Consider the following 20,493-nt stretch of genomic DNA (forward strand, 5'->3'; position numbering starts at 1 on the left):
GTGGCGGAGAGTTTGCCAGTTCTTCACTTCCGTTCTACGCCCTTGATTTGAGAACAAGTAAATGTAAAATCAGAAGCATTTATTGTATATTTATTTTTTGACGTTCATAAGTGTTACCTTTATGAATAAATGATTTTGACGTTTGACTTTTTTGACTTTTGATTGTTAAAATAATACAATTTTTTTTAAATAACTTGACTATGCTTAGTATGAGTTTTTATATTTTAATGATTACCATACTAAGTTTCCATAGACAAAGTCAGTTTAATGCTTTATAACGTACATCATTGCAACTACAAAAGGAAAGAAAATCGTCGGCTCAGACCGATTTAGATATGAAGAAGGTGGATTATTCCGTAATCTCGAATGCCGATGCCCAAGCACGTCTGACTCGAAGGCTACATTAAAGGCACATTAGTGTGAATCGATTATTTTATACCTATACTATTGCTTCACAACGTTATACAATCAATTAGGTCACGATTTAGAAATAGGAAGGCAACTTAAGGTTTCATATACTTTTGTTTTGGTTCGGTGGCCGTCGATACACAATTTTATACTAAATGAGTACTACTGAGTACATATCTCTTGACGATGTATCGTTACCAAGAAGAAAGGCACACAATTGTCAACAATTGTTTGGGAATAAAGAGAGGTTAGACTGGTTCTGATACCTTGTCTCACAATAGTTCACAAAACGCACAATACACTCACTATAAAGTTATAAATTGAGGATTTAACTATTAACAAAATATATAATTAACAAAAAGGTGACGATCGGCCGAGTCAAAATATTTTGGATCATCAAATTTTATTAAATTAAAATTATATATTTCGAACAATGGTTATTATTGATTATAGAGATTTATTTGGGATTCGAAGTATATTAAATGAAATTGAGACTTTCTGATACACAACGTTACACTTTTTCACAATAAATGGATACAGATAACACAAAATAACATACTTGTAAGTGCTGCCCTCTGACAGATCAACTGAATCTTATATCATCTTTAATATGTTAAATAAAATAATGTATTTAACAGTTCTGGTTTATTATTATATATCTTATACATTAGAATAACAGGCTATATTATAGAAATTGGACAGAATTTAATAATAAGTGTCAAGTAATTCGGAAAGATTCCTTTTGGGAGACATTCTGGCGTGAGCTGTAAATACTGCTAGAGTTACACGAATATAATGTATCTCTTAAATAGCTTTACGTAAAGGCCGCGACAACATTTAAATTTTGTGTAAAGTATTATGACTACTAATGGTAATCGAAAATAAAAAAATTAAAAATTTGGGACATGGGAAAAAATTTGGCTACTAGAAATACCTACTAACCTTGCGCAGGCGACATTTTTATTAAGTTAAGGAATTATGGTGAACTGTTCCTTCAACTTAAAGGGAGGATCCTCGACTAGTCTAACAGGATTATTATTATATGTAACATAATATTTAGAGCAGTGTTGGTCTAGAGGCTTCAGCGTGCGACTCTCATCCCTGAGTGTGTAGGTTTCGTGCCCGGCTGTGCACCAATGCATTTTCCTTCTATGTTATTAAAAAGTTGACGGCATGTGTCAGGCACAGACGGCAATCACCTACTTGCCCATTAGATTGACAAATGATCATGAAACAGATACAGAAATCAGAGGCCCAGACCTAAAAAAAGTTGTACCGCCACTGATTTATTTTATTTTTTTAACAAAATATTTAGTGAATACAGTCAATACCGTTTACGACGACATCGTTTAGAACAACATAACGGTTATGTTAACCAAAATGGAAGGTCCCGGCTGAATTATATTATATTAGGTACTTAATAACAACGCCATCGGGTTTTACGACCAAATATGAGTAGTCCCTTCGATGACGTTATTTAACAGATTTTGACTGTAGTCACACAAAAACTTGAAGCATTAATCTGGAGACTAAGACTTCTATTAAGTTGCGCCAGGCTAATAATCGTGTCCTACTTAAAATAATTAACTAGAAAACGTTTAGGGAATGAGATTTAGAGCACACTTGACAGGCATCGGCTAGTCTCAGCACAAAGCTATGAAAGCGGCTTACTAGAGAAAGGGGATTAGGCCATAATCTGCAACGGAACGGTTGACATATGCCTCAAGCGAACTTCCCTGTTTACCAACTGTATATGTATACTATGTTGCGAACCGGTTCCGAGAAACTGCTTTGGTTTATCGAAATTTATCGGTAACGGTATCTAAATGTAGCCTGGGTCATCGGTTTAAATAATGGAGGTTTTTATTTTTACTTTATATTAAACCTTCTCGCGTACAACAATAGAATATAAGCGAAAATGAAATGTAAATTGCTATGTAATGAATGAATGCAATGTAACAGTTGATAGAATAAACGCTTATAAAACTAAGAAAGCGTATAAACTAAGATTACTGTAAATATTCTGTGAATATGTCTCACACTCGATCAGCAGCTTCAATAATACAAGGACACAATTATATTCTATTTATTTGTTAATTGGAACCAATTTAGGTGTATTCTAAGGGATTATGACTAAGTGTAATGTGGATGTTGGGCAACAATAACTTAAGGCCCTATCCCAGCACGAATTGCTGTGTCAGTGGTGAACTGCGGGGCGCAGTGGTGAGCTGGAGCACTGAGGCGCGCCGGCCCGTAACAACAATTAGTTATTTTTTTCTGAAATGGATTACTTGGCTTGCGATAAAATATATCGAGTAAATTTCAAAATCATGTTCTATATACATTTTCGTCATAAAATGAATTCAAATTGTCAAAAATTAGCCAATTTTTTTTGTTTGGATTTTTTTCTATCAAGCGAAGTTATTTAAATCGTGAATCGATCTTTCAAAATGGATACATGAACTATTCAACTCCACCATTTTTTTCCATTCGCTTTTTACTTCAAGAAACGATGACGAAAAATGGAAAGAAACAATGTATTTTTTTGCTTGTTTTGTATTGTCAAATTACTTTTATAAGTTATTATAAATTACATTTTTTATATAACAATGCGATTATATATATTATTTGTATAACCGTAATCGGTTTTAATTAATCGATACCGGTTTCTCAGACCCCCCTAAGTTCATGGGTCTCCAAACACAAGGCTATTAGACAGGTTGATCCAGACTGGTCTAACCGCTTCCTTACTGATTCTAGAAATGCTTTTACATGATTGCGCACTTACTATAAATTTTTATTAGGTGATAATGCGACATTCACAGTACCAGCGATTTGCCGATAGCGATTTAATGGTCTAGGTTATATTTTATCGTTTAAAAAGCATGTTTACGGTATTTTTATGCCGTTTAATAATCTTAAAAGCTTGTAGCATACATTGTATTAGTTTGTCGAGTTGTTAGCAGTTAATTTCGTAGACTACGAGTGTCGCGAATCGTAACGGAAATTACCAACGTTCGTTACAGCGGATATAACGACAGTTTAACGGATTATATTCTGTATGAACATGCATTAACTTAATCAACGCTCGTAATGTATGGAATTTATTAGCTCTACTTTGAAACACTTTTTACCAAGTGTTCTCTTAAATACATATATCTATTAATATCGACTTTGGTTTGAGCTAGTACTACACATCTCTAAAATAACTTTTGTTTCCATAAATCCTTTTAGTTTTATTGTTTGTAAATAGATTCTTCTTATAAGTAGCAAATACAGATAGGCCATTAATTGGCTGTAACCAGACGATTATTCAAAGACTAATGAAAACCAGGTGAAGGAGCCATTCGAAATTCGAATCTATTAAAAGAGTGGTGGAGAGTTAATTGCCAGTTCTTCCCGTCCGACCTACGCCCTTGATTTGAGAACTAGCTGTAAATGTAAAATTAGAAGCATTTAATATTTCTTTCTTTATTGACGTTAGCTAGGTACAAGTGTACCTAGTTACCTAAATGAATAAATTATTTCGACTTGACCTGACTTTTGACTTTGATTCGTAAAACAATATATTAATTGAAATTATTTAAGTTCTAATAATTACCTTACGACATTGTAAGCCCAGCGGTCTGTGTCAACTGAAACAAAAAAATCCAATTAAATAATAATAATAATAAACTAGTCATTTATAAATTACAAGTTAACAAGTGACCAGTGGTCAACGTTGCCCAATTGTTCGATAATTCACCCACACAAGGGTATTGACTGACAATAAATGTCACATTACTCTTAATAGAGCAATGATGGCTGACACCTTCAATTGGTAGCGTAGATGCTATCGTTAATAAATTTAGCTTTGTTGTTTATTCAACTTATAAATGAATACTGTCTCTGGTTTCCGCTAAGAAACTGCTTCCGCTAACTATTCTAGTTCTAGTATATTTAAGTCAATCATCTCAAATCAAATTAATTGCAACTGCTAGAAGAATTGCCTTTCCAAGTTCCTGTCTACCAGACTCGTAATCGTTTCACGTTCCTCACATCAACACTAACTATACGAAAAATCAGTTTTGTATCTCGCAGGGCGGACATACAACGACCACAGTTTAAGCTATCGCGGAATATGCTTAAAAGGAGTATTAAGAATATCTATAGCGCTCATGGCCACTTTACCAGAAGGCTCGCTAGTGCGTTGCCGGCTTTTTACTTTTTTTCGGTGCACTCTTTTCTTGAAGGACCCTAAGTAGAATTGCTTCTAAAATACTTCAGATGATTATAGCATAAATCCTATACAGAGGTGATAATAATAATTCTGACATAATATATTTCATTACATGGCATTATTCTATACAGTACACGTTGTGAATATTAAAATATATTGAATTTTTCCATGCATTGCCTTTTCAATCGCCGAACTGGATAACTACAAGTTTCATGAGATAGGATCAGAGATTTGCATACAATATTACAAAGAGCTGTACAACCAGATTTGCAATTTTCTACCTTCTTTAATAAATAAAATTGTATTGTATGTTGGAATCTAAAAGTATTTATTTATTATATACTTTATCGTGAGTGTAAAAAAAAACAATAAACATATTGTTGTATCATCCATTTCGTAAAACGTAAGCAGCAAATGGAATTTATAATAAGATTTTGTTTGTCGTAATACAACTGCTCTAGACCAATAACAAACACGCGACACGAGCTGTCGTTCCGTTTGACTAATCACAATCAATCGAAACGCGCCACCCATTCGTCTTTTGATTCACATTCTCACGTCTCACGTTTCCAAATCAATCGCGAATTAGCGTTGCCATAGTCTGGTTAAAGATAAGGTCTAAATCTAGTGTATCTTCATGATAATAAGTCAGGACGAATCCATAGTCTTAAGCCTAGATATTACAACGTCGCCACACTGTGCGGCATTACCGCATGCCACAGGCCGCATGCTAAAAATGATCGTATCTTCATGATAAGTCAGGACGAATCCATAGTCTAAAGCCTATATTACACTGGGGCAACACTGTGCGGCATTGCGGCATGCCACAGGCCGCATGCTACAAACTTAAAAATGTCGCACATTGTGGCAAGAACCGTGCGGCATGACAACACCTTACGTCATATGGCAGACTGTCGAAGCTTGGATCCGAGCACAATGGATTCCATGCGACATGTTGTTTTTGTTTGTATTTGTTTTGGAAAATGAGAATAATCGGTCACGAAGTGGTGTAACGAAAAATATTTAGACTTAAAAAAAAAAGTCCCCAAAGTCCTCAGTTGACATTCTGGTAAAGTTTTTAAATAAGGCACTATCGTCTGCCTTAATTTTTATAGTAAACTAGTCCGTGGGCCATACTGAAGTAATCTTCGTTCCCACCAACGTTTCTTCTTGCGTTGTTTAGCTGCATGGCTTAGTAGTCAGCTGCTGCTAAAGTTACTTGGTAGACGAGTAACACTCTACAAACAGCACAATTGGAAATTATCCAGGCACGATGTTGCCTCGGCGTAAACGCCTTCACGCGACGTCAACATAACAAGCGAGAATATTAAAATGAAACTCGTAAAAACTAAGAATTCAATAAAGGATAATGACGAGTACCACATTATTATTTATACCACAATACATTCGTTTCCGCCCTTTAATGAGATATGTTCACGAAATGTGTTAAATAATGGAAAGGAAAATTTAATGAATGTGTTTTGGTACAAAAATTCACGTTTCGTCTCGAATTGAAGGCTTTTTTGAATAATAATACGTTATACTGAACAAAGTTCAAAATCAGCCTTCTGTGGTCGACTTTTGAGGTCTAAGGCATGACTATTTCCTAACGTACAAGTAAGTTTTAAATGGGCACATAGACAGAATATCCATAGCACAACCGGGGTTTGAACCTACGGACCTCAGGATTGTCGCAACAAACGTCGCCGCGCATATTTCTTTATTATGAATCCTATTTTATTAACTTAGCAGATAAATAAAGAGGTACCAACTCTATATGTCTCCTAAATGGGTAACTGAAATCATAAAAATATATTAATTTGTAAAACATTTATTTCCAACACACAAATATACAGTATTTTCAATTGTTACAATTTTCTTAATCTAGATAGTAATAATAAAAATAATTAAAAATTAATAAAAAGATAAATAAAGCAAATTTAAAAAGTTTGGTACCTGTGGCAGTGTAATCTTTAACGCTGGCAGCATTTCCTCGCTTACTTATTCGTTGAGCGAGGAACCACCAGGTTACCGGTACTATCTTCCAGGCGCCAACTTAAATCTTTAATTAGCGCCTGTGCACTTGAACCCCACGGCCCAAGAGTCTCTACTTCAATGGGAATAAAATCGAAGTTGGAGATAATACTTATATATGAGCCGTTTATTATTTTCCGCCAGATTTGCGGACTCCCCAGCTTTTTTGCTTGTCCGAGGGAGATGAGACGGGGCTAACGTAAGTAGCATCCCATACCGAAGCCCGTCCCATCTTCCAAGGGATCAACAACATCGCTTCGGGCCTCTTCCCATCATCTCTATCAATGCCTGTTGGCTCTAAAATTACTGGAACATTGACGGAGGCAAGAGAGCGGCGTATGATAAATACCAATTGTATTATACATTAATTTGATATATATATCCATACCTGCTTATTCTAGAAGCGAATACACAACACCAAAAGGTGATTATTCAAATTGTAAAGGATTTATATTAGTAATAGTTGTCTAGTATTACTCACTAAATAAATAATGAACACCAACGTCGCATTAATTCAAAGTTGTCTTATTCGAGCTTAGCTATTGTAGTCCTATAGGATTAGTTCATGAATAAATGACGCTACGAATTAGTTCCCTGCATGCCTTCAAAGATATATTTCTGTGAATACTGTGTTTATTAATAGTGATTAAGTATGTATTACATGATACATAATTACATTCTAATATAATATTTATTCTATTATAAATATATGTTTGAAGTTAAACTATCGAAAGATAAATTAGAAGTGGTTGAAAATTTAAATTTGTTCGAATGTAACTCTTAAGAGAAAAAGAGTATTATTTTATGTATGTATTTATCATATACATAGTCCTCGTAATGTTCACGGTAAGTAAAATTCTATATATCTTAATTTTATATCCTATCAACGTTCATCAATTGTGTTGTTACACAACTAGGTAAAAATGTCAAAGTCAAATAGTTTATTTCAATTAGGTCTATTAAAAAGGCACGTTAAGAGTTAAAAATATTTAAAAAAAATTACTCTAGTTGCCCCTTCCAAAATGTAGTTTCATATGAAAAAGAATGGGCAAGAAACTCCATACTTTCTCTTTAATTATAGTTTTTACAATATTTTAAATACATTGATTTGCTTTATATGTGAAGACCATGTACCTACCCAGTACAAAAAACCACTATACTAAAATAAAATAAGCACATAACGTTATATAAAACTGCACTAAATTATTATGTGTTATGCTCACATATTTACAATCGATTCTTTTGATATCCTCTGATATACTTACTAACTTACAAACTTAGCGATTCTATAACGCTAACAATATTAAAACCTTCTAATATATTATACAATAAAGTCGTAAATCTAAGTCAACCCCATGAAAATTCACCATCAATCCGAATAGAAATTAATGTGCCTTTAAAGACGCTTAAAAGGCATCGGAGCGTATAATGATATATCCTGTTCGCTGACCGATGGCATTACAATAAGCCGGTAATAGATAAACCTTTTTCCATTTAAGCGGTGATAAGGCCCTTTTAAAATGTTGCTCTTCACCCACGCGAGGCGCTAATCGCTCATTTCGATTATGATGGTCGCACTTATCTGCCCTTAAAATGGGATTAACTGTTGAAATTTATAGGTCTGTATTTCGTAAGCTTATGTCAAAAATGGGTTCAATATATTTGTGTTATTTCTCTGTTGACATCTAGGCAGGTATAAGCAAGTCGTTTTTAGGTTAAATGTTTAATACAATTATTTCATGTTGTCAAATTAACTAAACTAACCTAGGGTTTCTTTATGAATGATATTCATAATTGTATATAGGTAATATATTATTGATTAATTGATTATACATCTCTTATATTCCATTCTGTTCAATCCTAAAACTCCTACTTCTATCTGAAAACCGATTTCAAATTTTTGGAAGCCCATAGCTATAGCTTACGCTCTTCCGAAAACTATATCCTTGAAATCCCATCTCATAACTCTTCTTTTCTTGGCGAATCTCTCAAGGTCACTTCAGTGAGGCTATGGAATTGACTTCCCGTCTCTATTCGCTTAGCTCCTTCTTTATCTTCCTTTAAATCTCTACTGTACAAACATTACCTGTCCACATCGTATCTCTTTATATTATTATATTAAGAAAATATATAAATTATATTTTTATATCTTTCGTACTAACTGATGTAAAACTGGTCTGAAATTATCGTGATTCATGACCCCGTTTTTTTAATATTGTCCTGATCACTGTTTACATATGTTTATTTTTTTTGTACCATTGTATTTTTGCACTCCTTACCCATCCATCTAATTTATTATTTGGTTTTTTCTCACATTAAGGGCGCCAGTTGCCCACATTTTCATTTAATTATGTCAATTGTATTATATTTCTGTATGAAACGAAGTGTTAAAAAATACATAAATAAATATTAGTAGTTACATATTTTTGATTTCCTAGAATAAATCCTCTATTATATGGTATCTCTCAACAATCATATTAGCAATGACGGGTACGGAATTGTTCACACTCTATACCGAAGGATCTCAGCGAACCGTTAAGGAAACAATAATCTAAAAGGAACGTCTATGAAAAATTATATCAATTATTAAATATCTATGTATATACTAGCTGGCCTGGCGAACATCGTACTGCCTAACAGTCGATTCTTTATTTTTTTTAAATACTTATTCTGCTATTCGGGACACCGGTCTACATCCTCGTACTTCAAGGAATATCATAAAAAAAAATCAGACAAATCGGTCAAGCCGTTTTCATGTTATGTCGTGACAACGGAAAACGGGTTTCATTTTTATATATATAGATAAGGGAAAGGTACAATGGTTCTTCTTTATAATGAGAAACTACCTATTTAAAACAAAACAGTGAGTCAGTCTAATTAATTGTGTGCGAGGAAACCGCAAGTCGATATTTAAATAAATGTGCATTGTTGCGGTTTAAGGAACGTTCGCCTGACACGACTGAGGCCTTGTGGCCAGATAATTTATATTCTATGCGTTAACGAAAACTGCTACTTTATTGGTTTTAATATACTTAACGAGTATTCTATTGATAAAAGAATAACGATACAATTACTGGTACAAACCCTTTTTACCGGTTACAATAATGTATTTATCACACATTTAAATTATTTTTGTTAAGATTTTTGTATTTATTTATTGGAGCTATATTAATGAATTCATACAAAAATTGGTTTGTTAATTTTTTTTAATATAGTTGTGTTAGTTGTAAAAATTTAAGATAGTTTTTTTTTAGGTCTAGTATTTGTATGGCCCTTTTTAGGGTAAAAGCCTCCTCCATATTTTTCCATTCCTCTTTTATCTTTTTTCATTGATTTTTCTAATTGTATTGTTAAGATCTAATTATCTTGTTTTGATGATCTTACGTTGAAAGTGCATCATTTTAATTGTTACGTAAGCATTTTTTTATTATTATTATTATTGTCCTATTCTTCGTTTTTCATCTGTAATAGGTAATATGTGTTAAGGTTTTATAAATATAACGTCTAAAACTAGTCTGAAGCTTCCTCATAACCCTTCTAAGCTATATACCGCCAGATTGAAGGTTGTACCTAATTGTCTTCCGTGTAAGCAAAACTAACGGAGAATAATGTAATATCTGGATTTATATGTAATAATATCTAATACATTTTTAAAATTCCTTATTAGTTCCAAAAGACCAAACAAAAGTCTTAATTATAAATACATCGAAAGTAAAAATGTTGTTCTTTTAAATTTATAATACCTGCTTTATCAGGTAACCTATCAACAATCTTCGTAAACGTAAATGGCCAATGATTGTCACATGTTTCGTTTATAAATTAGCATCACGTGTGAAGGGTTCGTGATAATTTTATTCGTTGTATCAAGAAACACGCTTTCACTTAAGTGCTGAGTGCACTTTGTTGTGTTCGGTATCGCTGAACGTTTATATATTTTATACTAAAAGCTTGCCCTGCTTTCTCTTCACATACAAAATAATATAAACTTCACATTAAAAACATCATTCTGAATTGAACACAGATGTGGTGTGTTTATAGTTTATCTAGTAGTTAGTAATTTAGACCGCCACGAGTAAGAATAAAGAAATTTCTATTCTTAAAAGGCCGGCAACGCACTCGCGAGCCCTCTGGCATTGAGAGTGTCCATGGGCGGCGGTATCACTTAACATCAGGTGAGCCTCCTGCCCGTTTGCCCCTGTTCTATAAAAAAAGAAAAGAAATTGGTATAGTCCAAATGTAACGACCGACCGCGTGTTTGTGATTCGACAATACTATTGACAAATCACGATCAAGCGAAACACGCCATCGCTTTGTCTTTTATTTTACATTCAACTTTAAGATATATTCAACTATAAGTATATCAGAAATTAAATATTAATTTTAAATATTTGCAAAACATGGTAATTTACATAAAGGTTTTACAAACACCCTGTGTTAGCTAAGGGATAACGAAAACTGTCAAAAATAACCACGATGCAAAAATTTAAATATTTTTAAATTGAACCAGAAATTAAACAACACCGGAAAATAAACAATATCTGCATTTTTTATCAATATCAAAAGAAGATTTGTATTCCTTTATTTATCGACAATGTACATCGTGAACAATTTTAACATACGTATGGATCTTTTTTTACGAATTTCGAGTGATCATGTCCATAAAGGTGATATCAGACGGTTCACTCGAATGATTGTTCACTCGAGTGAATGCTTCATTTTTTTTCATTCTATGTTCACACGGCTTAGACGAAATGATACAGAAATGAACATTAATTGTTCTTTCTTTTAAATATGTCATCGAATGAAGTCGTACGTCTTGGAGTTAGTTTAATTTGTGATCATTTAATCAAAGAGTTGACAAAAAAGAAGCAAAGAAAACGTCGACGGTGGTGGGTGCGACCATGGATTGAAAGAAGAAATTGATTAGGAGCTTCCAATACATTGTTGAGAGAACTAGCCGTTGAAATCCTGATTCATATTGTAATCATCTTCGAATTGATGAAAGTAAATTTGAAGAAAAGTTAAAAAAAGTTATAACTTCGTCGACAATGTGATGTCCGTCGGCTACAGGACTCGTAACAAAATGGCCGAATCCGAATGAACGTTCTCTCAGTGTTCAGACCGTTCATTTCTCGTTCATTCGGAGTGGGAATGAAAGATACCGGATGCCAATATCCAACACTGTTGGATCGGTTCACTAATGAATTCATTCGGCACTCGTGTTTCATTTTTTGTTCAGACATTTCATTTCGAGTGAAATGTACCGAATGAAAGGTGGAAATGAACAAAAAATGAACCGTCTGATATCACCTTTAGGGTAAAAGTACGATAAGGTTGACAAGTAATATCGGAATTGAAAGGTACCGGAAGTGTGAATTTTATTTTATTTAAATTTCGAATGACAGACGTGATAGGACAACTGATAACGCACTCAAGTATATTAACCATGAGTATTGAGTAGACTTCGAATGTATAGACTTTTCTTTTATAATTGATGTTCCTAAAACTAACGCGGTCAATTAAACAAAGTAGCTTTAAATATTAGTATGGAAAAAAATTACATTGAATTGTGATAAATTATGCTTAAATATATTTGATTTATGATTTGCGTAAATACAGAAACCACGAATCTTAATTGCTCGTAATATCAAAATACCTTTTTTGACTTAAAAAAGGTTTCCTTTATAATATTAATACAAATTGCTTGTTTTCATTATCTTCACGGAAAATGGTTAAATTAAGTCGAAAGCTCCGTTTAAGTCACGAACTTTAAAGAGAAGATGAAGAAACAATTGTTTTCATGAAAATCACACATTTTTAAACGAATTTTTCTAATTTTGATAGTTGGTATAGGTATTTTTTACTTATATAATTAAAACCGTAACTAGAATAAATAATAACAAAATGTATTTATTTGTTATCTACCATCTTGACAGTAATTTTTGCGATTTACAATAAACATTGGAAAAGTAATAAAAGTAATAATAAAAACAATTCATGACATGTATTTGAGGGTGAATAATAAAAAAAATTTAAATACGCAAAAAATATTTACGAAATGTATTTGTCGCTGACCAATTGTTGAAAACACGTCGAGTTATGTAAATAATTAATAAATTCACACTTGTTTATTTGCTTTTAAGTACAAGACTTCAAGTAATCATGATGGGCAAGGTCGAGGGGAAAAGACGCGCTAGCAGAAGGAGGAAGTCGTGGCTCCGCAATATCAGAGAATGGACGGGAGCGGCCAGCGTAGAACAGCGCTTGACGAAGAATAATAGGAAGTATGACGAGCTGACCGCCAACCTACGAAATACACATTTAAACATAAACATAAAACATAGGTAACAATTATTACCTATTTATACAAAAAATACATACAAATACATTAAAGAAGTTTTATCTTTAAAAAAACGAGAGTATCTCGTGTCATTCTTTAAACATTACAAGACATTCTTCAACTAATTGGTGCTTTTATTACGCTTCAATGAAACCATAAATAATGATTACACAATAGGCCATTAATAATCCCTAATTAAAAATATATGGGTCATTTGTTTGCGTATTAAAGAAAATCGATATTACCAACAAGTCATGGCAGATTAAAAATTCTTTGTGAACGCTTCATTTAAACCAAAAGGTGAGTTTAATTTAAATTAAATGAACAGGAAATCTGGGTTCTCTGTATTAATTAGGAAATCTATACTTTGATGTATTCAACAGCTTTTATATTTGCCATTTTGACGGGGATTCCAAGCAGATTTATTTTATTTAATTAAGTGTATTAGGCTCTCTAGCCAACCTCCAGTAATGGAGTTTTTGACTGAGCCATGGCGACTACGGTGTCGAAGGACGGGAGTTCGATCCTTTACGTTTTAATGATATACACTGTAGACGTATTATAAGAAATTCGTTGTAACAATTGGAGAAAGAACAAATGGAATCCAGAGGCTCAAACCCATAGTCTCTGGATTACGTAGCCCGCCTTACCACAATGCTAACACAGCTATCAACGTTAATGAGATATTTTTTGCACCAGACATTCGCAATGACGACTTCCATCGGGACCTTAATGTAGACCTCACCACAATAATAAAAAAGATTGCGGGATCCCATCAAAGGCTCCATCATCACGTGAATGTCGAGGCTGTTCAACTTATTGACACCACAGACCTAGTAAGAATATTGAAAACGACAAAAACATTCGAATTAGTGAATTAGTGTTTCCCCCTTAATAGAGACTGTAAGTAGTGTTATTGGACACTTTCTTATATTAAATATCCTTTATTTAATAATAAATTAGGTTAGTTTTACATTTCATATGAGTCTTAATTTATACTAGATGATAATGTTTAATGTCTGTACAGAGACAATTTCTGAAAAAATATATTTTTTCGTGTAAATATGTTTCGAGATAATTGATATAAAATGTGTGACATTCGCTTTCGTGTCACGCGAGTTCGGATTACGGTGACTTATTTTGTAGTAATGTTCTGAATAATTCTAAAATATTACCTTTTTTATTCGCTCCCTAATGATTCAGCTTATCGTAACGGGGCCAGTGAATATAAAATATGACCTAAATAACAGGGTTTTGTTAAAAATAAGTAGGTTCAATTTATATTTTGTAAGAGTTTAACAAAGGAAATTTAAAAATGATAATATTTAAAATAACTATTGTATGTAGGTATCCTACATTTATTTATTTTATTGTGCCGGAGTCAATATAGAAGCAACATACGATTTTACAACTTACGAAATTTAGGCGCAATTCAGTGGTGAAGTTTATGAAACTGAGGTCACAAAGAAATCTTTTTTATATTTAAATACTTGATATATAAAATCTACCTGTATCAAATATAAATTAATGATTTATTATAAGAGATAAAGAGTGGAGGAAGAGTTTATTGGCAATTCTTCTCCTCTATTATACTTCTTTCTTTGAGAACAATAGAAAATGTTGAAAACATTAATAATATTTGATGTTCATTCTGTTACCTATATGCATTAATTTATAGTTATGATTAAATATTAGGTCCTTACATATTAAATAGGCGCTCTGTATGGGAGGAACAAAAAGTAGCGTATATACAAGCCACTATTGGCTAAAATCTATTATATCCAATATCCATAACTATATTTGGTCACTAAACTACATTTCTCATATTCGCAAATTACTCTATATCGAATCGAAGTAATTTTCTCTTAGCATACGACTTACTACGTTCAAATTATCTGGTCGAGAAAGGATCCTACAAACTAAATCCAATTCGAAAATTCGTCGAAGCCAATATGCGGAGACCTCATTTGAGTTCCCCCAAGAACCAGGAGTGAACCAATAATAAAGTCTGCGCCACTCCACGTTTGATGGCTCTTCAGGACTTCTTTATAGAGAAAACGTATTATTACTACCGGAGGGCTTTCTTTTTTGCATAGAAGTAAGATTAACATTTTTAATCACCTTATTTAATACAATGAGGCGAATCTTTCTAATGATTAATGGGAAATCGTTCTGTTTTACTTAAGTGAAGTGATTTTGTCCTAATGCATGATATAGCTCATAACAGTTAAACGGGAATTAAAAAAAAGAATTTAGGCTGTCTTTCACGTAGGCTCAGAGAAGGCTTTTTTAAATTTACATTAATGAACCGGGCATTATACACGGGTAACACTGAAAATGTTTAGAAAATGAAAAACGGCTTATAGTAGAAAGTTGCCAATACGTTAAACCAATTGTAAATAGTGGCACGAGATGGGGCTTCATAAAGAAATGCTAATCGCAGCCTATCATAGCTTTGTTGTTGAGTAAACCCACAACGGTAGTCATAATAAATCATTGACCGAAAATTTTCTCGCGTTAGGTTCATTTTCACGTGTAACAAGAGTGCTGCTAATTCAAAAAAAACAACTGACAAATGAATGCAATATACTACATTAGGTTACCAAAGAGTTCTAAAATTAAAATTCAAAAAAAGTTTTCATTAGCAATGTTTTTTAACTGGCCAGTTCTGAACATTTTCAGTGTTACCCACGTATACCTACCTTATAAAAACTAGAATTTAAAACTGTGTTTTCTATTTTTTTACAAGAACACTGATTTACAATGTTCAACCTTAAATAAACGGTAACATCTATTCGAAAATTATAACATACAGTATTGTATGTATTTATTTAAATTTCACTAAATAAATTAGGGTATAATTCACCGGTTACGAGCGATGAACACAGCGATACGAACAAAACACTTCCTAGTTCACCGCTTGCCCACGAAAATTATGATCAACAGCCAACAGTTAGATGAAAACGATAAGCTGTTATTAAACTATTACAAAGAAATAATATTAATGTGGAATTAATGAAGATACGTTCACGGGAAATTAAGCTTTATGAGTCAAACAATTAAAATATTGTCTTTGCGGTTAATGCATTGGAATCTTTATTTTTGTTCATTTGAAAAGTTACTTTATCTAGAATCATTATAACGGCACATTCGACTATAACTACGTTGTGGATAAAATTAGAACTTTGAGATTAAGCTTGACTTGGCAATTGCACTACACAATCTTATTTAATATAACATGTATTAATTGTGAAATACACTGTGTTTCCAAGTCAATGTACTTATTTAGAACAGAAATGATTTGTAATATTGATACGGTCAGTATACGATGTTGTTATTATTAGCATATTACGTAATACCTTAAGACAGAAAGTCACTTAAGTACTAAATAAATTAAACGACTTGGTATTACATAGATCTCACGTTTAACGGTGGAACTCCGAAATTCTCCAGTTCAAAGAAATTGTATGACTCAAAAATTAGCCATAAAAAAGAGTGGCGGAAAGTTTCTTGCCAGTTCTTCGCTCTACGCCCTTGACTTGCGAACTGGTAGTAAATGTAAATTAAAAATTAATTTAACTTCTTTTCTGACGTTCATAAGTGTACTTGTCTACCTCTATGAATAGAGTTATTTTGAGTTTGAGTTTGAAATGTGTTGTGATCCTTGGTTTTTTAAGATATGATTCGATGACATAACTATTGTCTATTATTCTTTATGTAACTTTGTTCTGAAATAACGTTCAAACTCTTCAACTTTATAATATTAGTATAGATTTGGATGTAAACGCAGATTCAAAGTTCGTAACAATGAAAAAACCAACTTTTAATACTTGTTATTTTCCCCGAACAAAACCCCGACTTCTTAGCCGTATTTCACTTAAACATATTCGTTTAGCCCCCGGCATTAGGGAAGATGATTAATGAAGCGTTCCTTAGGTGCCTGATGGCGTCTGCTCCTGATTCGTGCATAAATAAACAAGATTTAAAATTATAACTGGATTATGGCTGCGTCTTGGGGAAAATATTTTCTTTACGATAAAGAAGACAGATGATACGCGTTCGAAACATATTGAGCGTTATGTTAATGTAAATATTTTTAACAGGTTTTTTGAACATAAAATGAAAATTGAATTTTATATTCTACTGCTAGCTAGCTGACAAGGCGAACTTAGTACCTCCTAACAGTCAATGATAGAGGATAAATCTTTGTTTTTAATTTGTTTTATTATCATTACTCAAGATGTCATATGGAACATGGTGTGATGGTTGCAACTCCTTACAAACATTGTGTAGAACATAAAAACTTGGCGATTAAAAGGAGTGGCGGAGAGTTTATTGCCAGTTCTTCTCTTCCGTTCGACGCCCTTGATTTGAGAACTGGCAGTAAATGTAAAATTAGAAGCATTTAACATAAGTATATTTCTGTTTTGACGTTCATAAGTATACAATGTACATTGTGTTACCTATATGAATAAATGATTTTGAATTAATTTGAATGAATGTCGTGTTAGAGATTAGCTGAACTTTACTTATTATATAATGAAAGCAATACAATAAATATATAAAAAAGGTGTTTTTATTTCACTTAATTTTTTCACAAATTTTTATATTATTAGTTATTCTGCTATTCGGGGCGGACACAAATACATAGACAAAGTCGGTCCAGCCGTTCTCGAGTTATAAGTGTTCGGAACCCCTACTTTGTTTTATATGTTAAGATACATGGCGATATCTGTGTACGTTTATATTTTGTGAGACGATGCGACATTGACATAACATTTACCACCTTCATATGAATTACGAACATTAACATATGAATTTATGTTACAGATTAACTATGATAGACAACTAGATACTTCTGAAGTAAAAAAAATATACAATAAAGATTCAAGCACTGAAAAACTAATTAACTTGTCATGTTGCTTGACTGTGATTGGTGAGTTGCTGGTGACCAATCACAATCAAGCGATAGTTGTCCCGTTTTTCAACTGTACATTCTAACTCTGATTGTGTTCTATCGTTTTTACATTCGACATGTATATATATAGCAGTGTTGGCCTAGTGGCTTCAGCATGCGACTCTCAACCCTGAGATCGTAGGTTCGATAGCCGGCTGTACGCCAATGGACTTTCTTTCTATGTGCGCATTTAACATTTTCGAACGGTGAAGGTAACCATCGTGCGTCAGGCACAGAAGGCTGATCACCTACTTGCCTATTAGATTAACAAATGACCATGAAACAGATACAGAAATCTGAGGCCCAGACCAAAAAAGGTTGTAGCGCCATTGATTTATTTATTTTTAGACATGTAAGCGAAGCAATTCAATTACTTTTAAAAAAGTAAATTATTAAAATGATATAAAATATCTGGTTACATTGTCTATGTTATATAATATGTACCTTCAAGAGATGCATGGATATCATAGCAAAACTACTGAATGGATTTTACTATTTAACATTTTACAGACTTTTTGTTTTGGCTAAATACGAGTTGCCTAGAAGAGATGTTGCTCATAGAGGCTTATTGTTTATGTGTATAATAAAGTGAAAATAAATAACACAATAGGTATGTATGATAATATTAGCACCCAAGCTGTTATATAATTTTATATCGCGTGCATTGTAAGCATATTCGTAAGCATTTGTTACCCAAATGCTCTGCTTGGCGGTTGTCAGTTGGCAAATTGAATACAATTTATCATGCGATACGCTGGTATTTTTCGCCGACAAAATATTATAATCTTTATTTATATTTCCTACGATTATTTTGCGGGTTTTAGATTTAGAATCCAGCCTTGAAATGTGTATAACTAACTTAAACATATAACTCAAATAAACATCTAATGACAAATAACTTAACCAATTTGTTAATGACACTAGAAGGAACTAGCGTTTAAGATACAGTTTAAACGCTAGTGCTCATAGAATTATTTTATGTACGATGTTAACCAAAATTAATACTGTAACTCAACGGTTTATTTATTTAATTAGTTCGGACAATACGGTTCGTTGACAATAGGCAAAGGTTTATAAACTTTAGAATGTAAGTACAAAATGTAATTGTTTTTGCGTCAAATAAAGTGATTTTTAATCATTTTCTATTAATTAGTTACGGTATCATCAAAAGCAATACAAAAGATCTCTAGCTAACCAGTAGCACTTAAAAAAAATATAATTTGGGCACATATGCAATTTGATTGCGTGTGATTATGGTGTGTGTCATTAATACTTATTGTCATATAAGACGTGAAGTAAAATAGGACCTTGTTTGCGTCTGTAAATAATAAAATACACAATTTGCTTATACATCTATCGCCCTCAAAAAGCTAGGCAACGCTAGTTAGCCCATAGGTAATATATCCCTAATTACGAGTTTCACCTGTAATAGGTTTTTTCACAAAACAAGTAGTTTTGTGAAAAAAGCTAGTCCCTATTTGTTTTATCAGCACAGTGCATATTACGCTCACACTAGACTAATTTCAAATGGCCAAGCTGATAGAGCTACAAATTGTTCTTGGCGTAGAATGTTATTTCACGAACAGTAGCTGTCTGTGTTCTCAGATAACATCGAAAATTTTCTAGTTCTGTAAAATTCGCAATAATAATATTATCTCCAACGAAATGCCGTATATTATGTTGCCTCCGACAAAATGAAACTCCACTGAATGTCTGGAGAAATTAAGCTTAAGTATTTCGCTCGAAGAAAAATATCAAATGTTGCCTTTTCTTGTGTACTGTGATTTTGTTAAATTATTTTTGTCAACATTAGGATTCAACGGCTAACGAAATTGTCTCAGCAATAGCTTTTCATTATCCTGTGCGTGTATTTGTAATTGTGAAATTAATTTTGTAATTCAATAAATAGACCACAGACAAAATTATTAACTCCATCATAATAACTTAATGGTGGTAACGTACTCGTATTTATAATTTTAAATAAAAATTTACTGTTATTGATTTTGATCTATAGAAAAATAGTGCCTTATGTAAGCAATGCTTTGACGCTTCATTATAGCAAGATAGCGTGTAATATTATTTATACATATTATTTGCCAAGTTTAATAGTGGATTGGTTGATTAAATATAACTTTAACACATTCCTGCAAAGTACTTGTAAACTTGCACAGTTAGAAATCCGATGTATTCTCAGAACACGTCGAAAAGAGCAAATCGAAATCAAATTCTTGTCTCATTTAATTGACTGAAAGTGTTTTATGGAATAGTTGCGTTCACAATAAGAAGTCATTAGGCACTAGGGAGCAGTTTAATGGACCATTAAACGAACCTATAAATTAAACTTAATCATGACTAATTGGAGTAGCACAAAAGGGTACACATATCGGCATTAGTTTTAAAGCGTCCGGGTGGTCCGAAACTGGCTTTTGGATAACATAAAAATTTTGATAATACAATTTATTGACAATATATAAAACGTGAAATTACTCCGAAGCTATTAGAATGAAATCTCATTAACGAAGCGAGGCAATCACC

The 20,493-nt window shown here is 32.8% G+C and overlaps 1 protein-coding gene across 5 annotated transcripts in view; it reads right to left on the minus strand.

The window, feature by feature from the left end:
- Positions 1-20,493, minus strand: part of LOC125053721 — a 124,892-nt gene that overhangs the window by 25,821 nt on the left and 78,578 nt on the right. For all 5 annotated transcript variants that reach the window (XR_007117617.1, XM_047655229.1, XM_047655232.1 and 2 more), the window contains exon 2: positions 4,010-4,043. The gene's annotated coding sequence lies outside the window, so the exon portion shown is untranslated. The remainder of the gene's footprint in view (positions 1-4,009; positions 4,044-20,493) is intronic.

Source organism: Pieris napi, chromosome 11 (genome assembly GCF_905475465.1).
Source record: "Pieris napi chromosome 11, ilPieNapi1.2, whole genome shotgun sequence".
NCBI lineage: Eukaryota > Metazoa > Arthropoda > Insecta > Lepidoptera > Pieridae > Pieris > Pieris napi.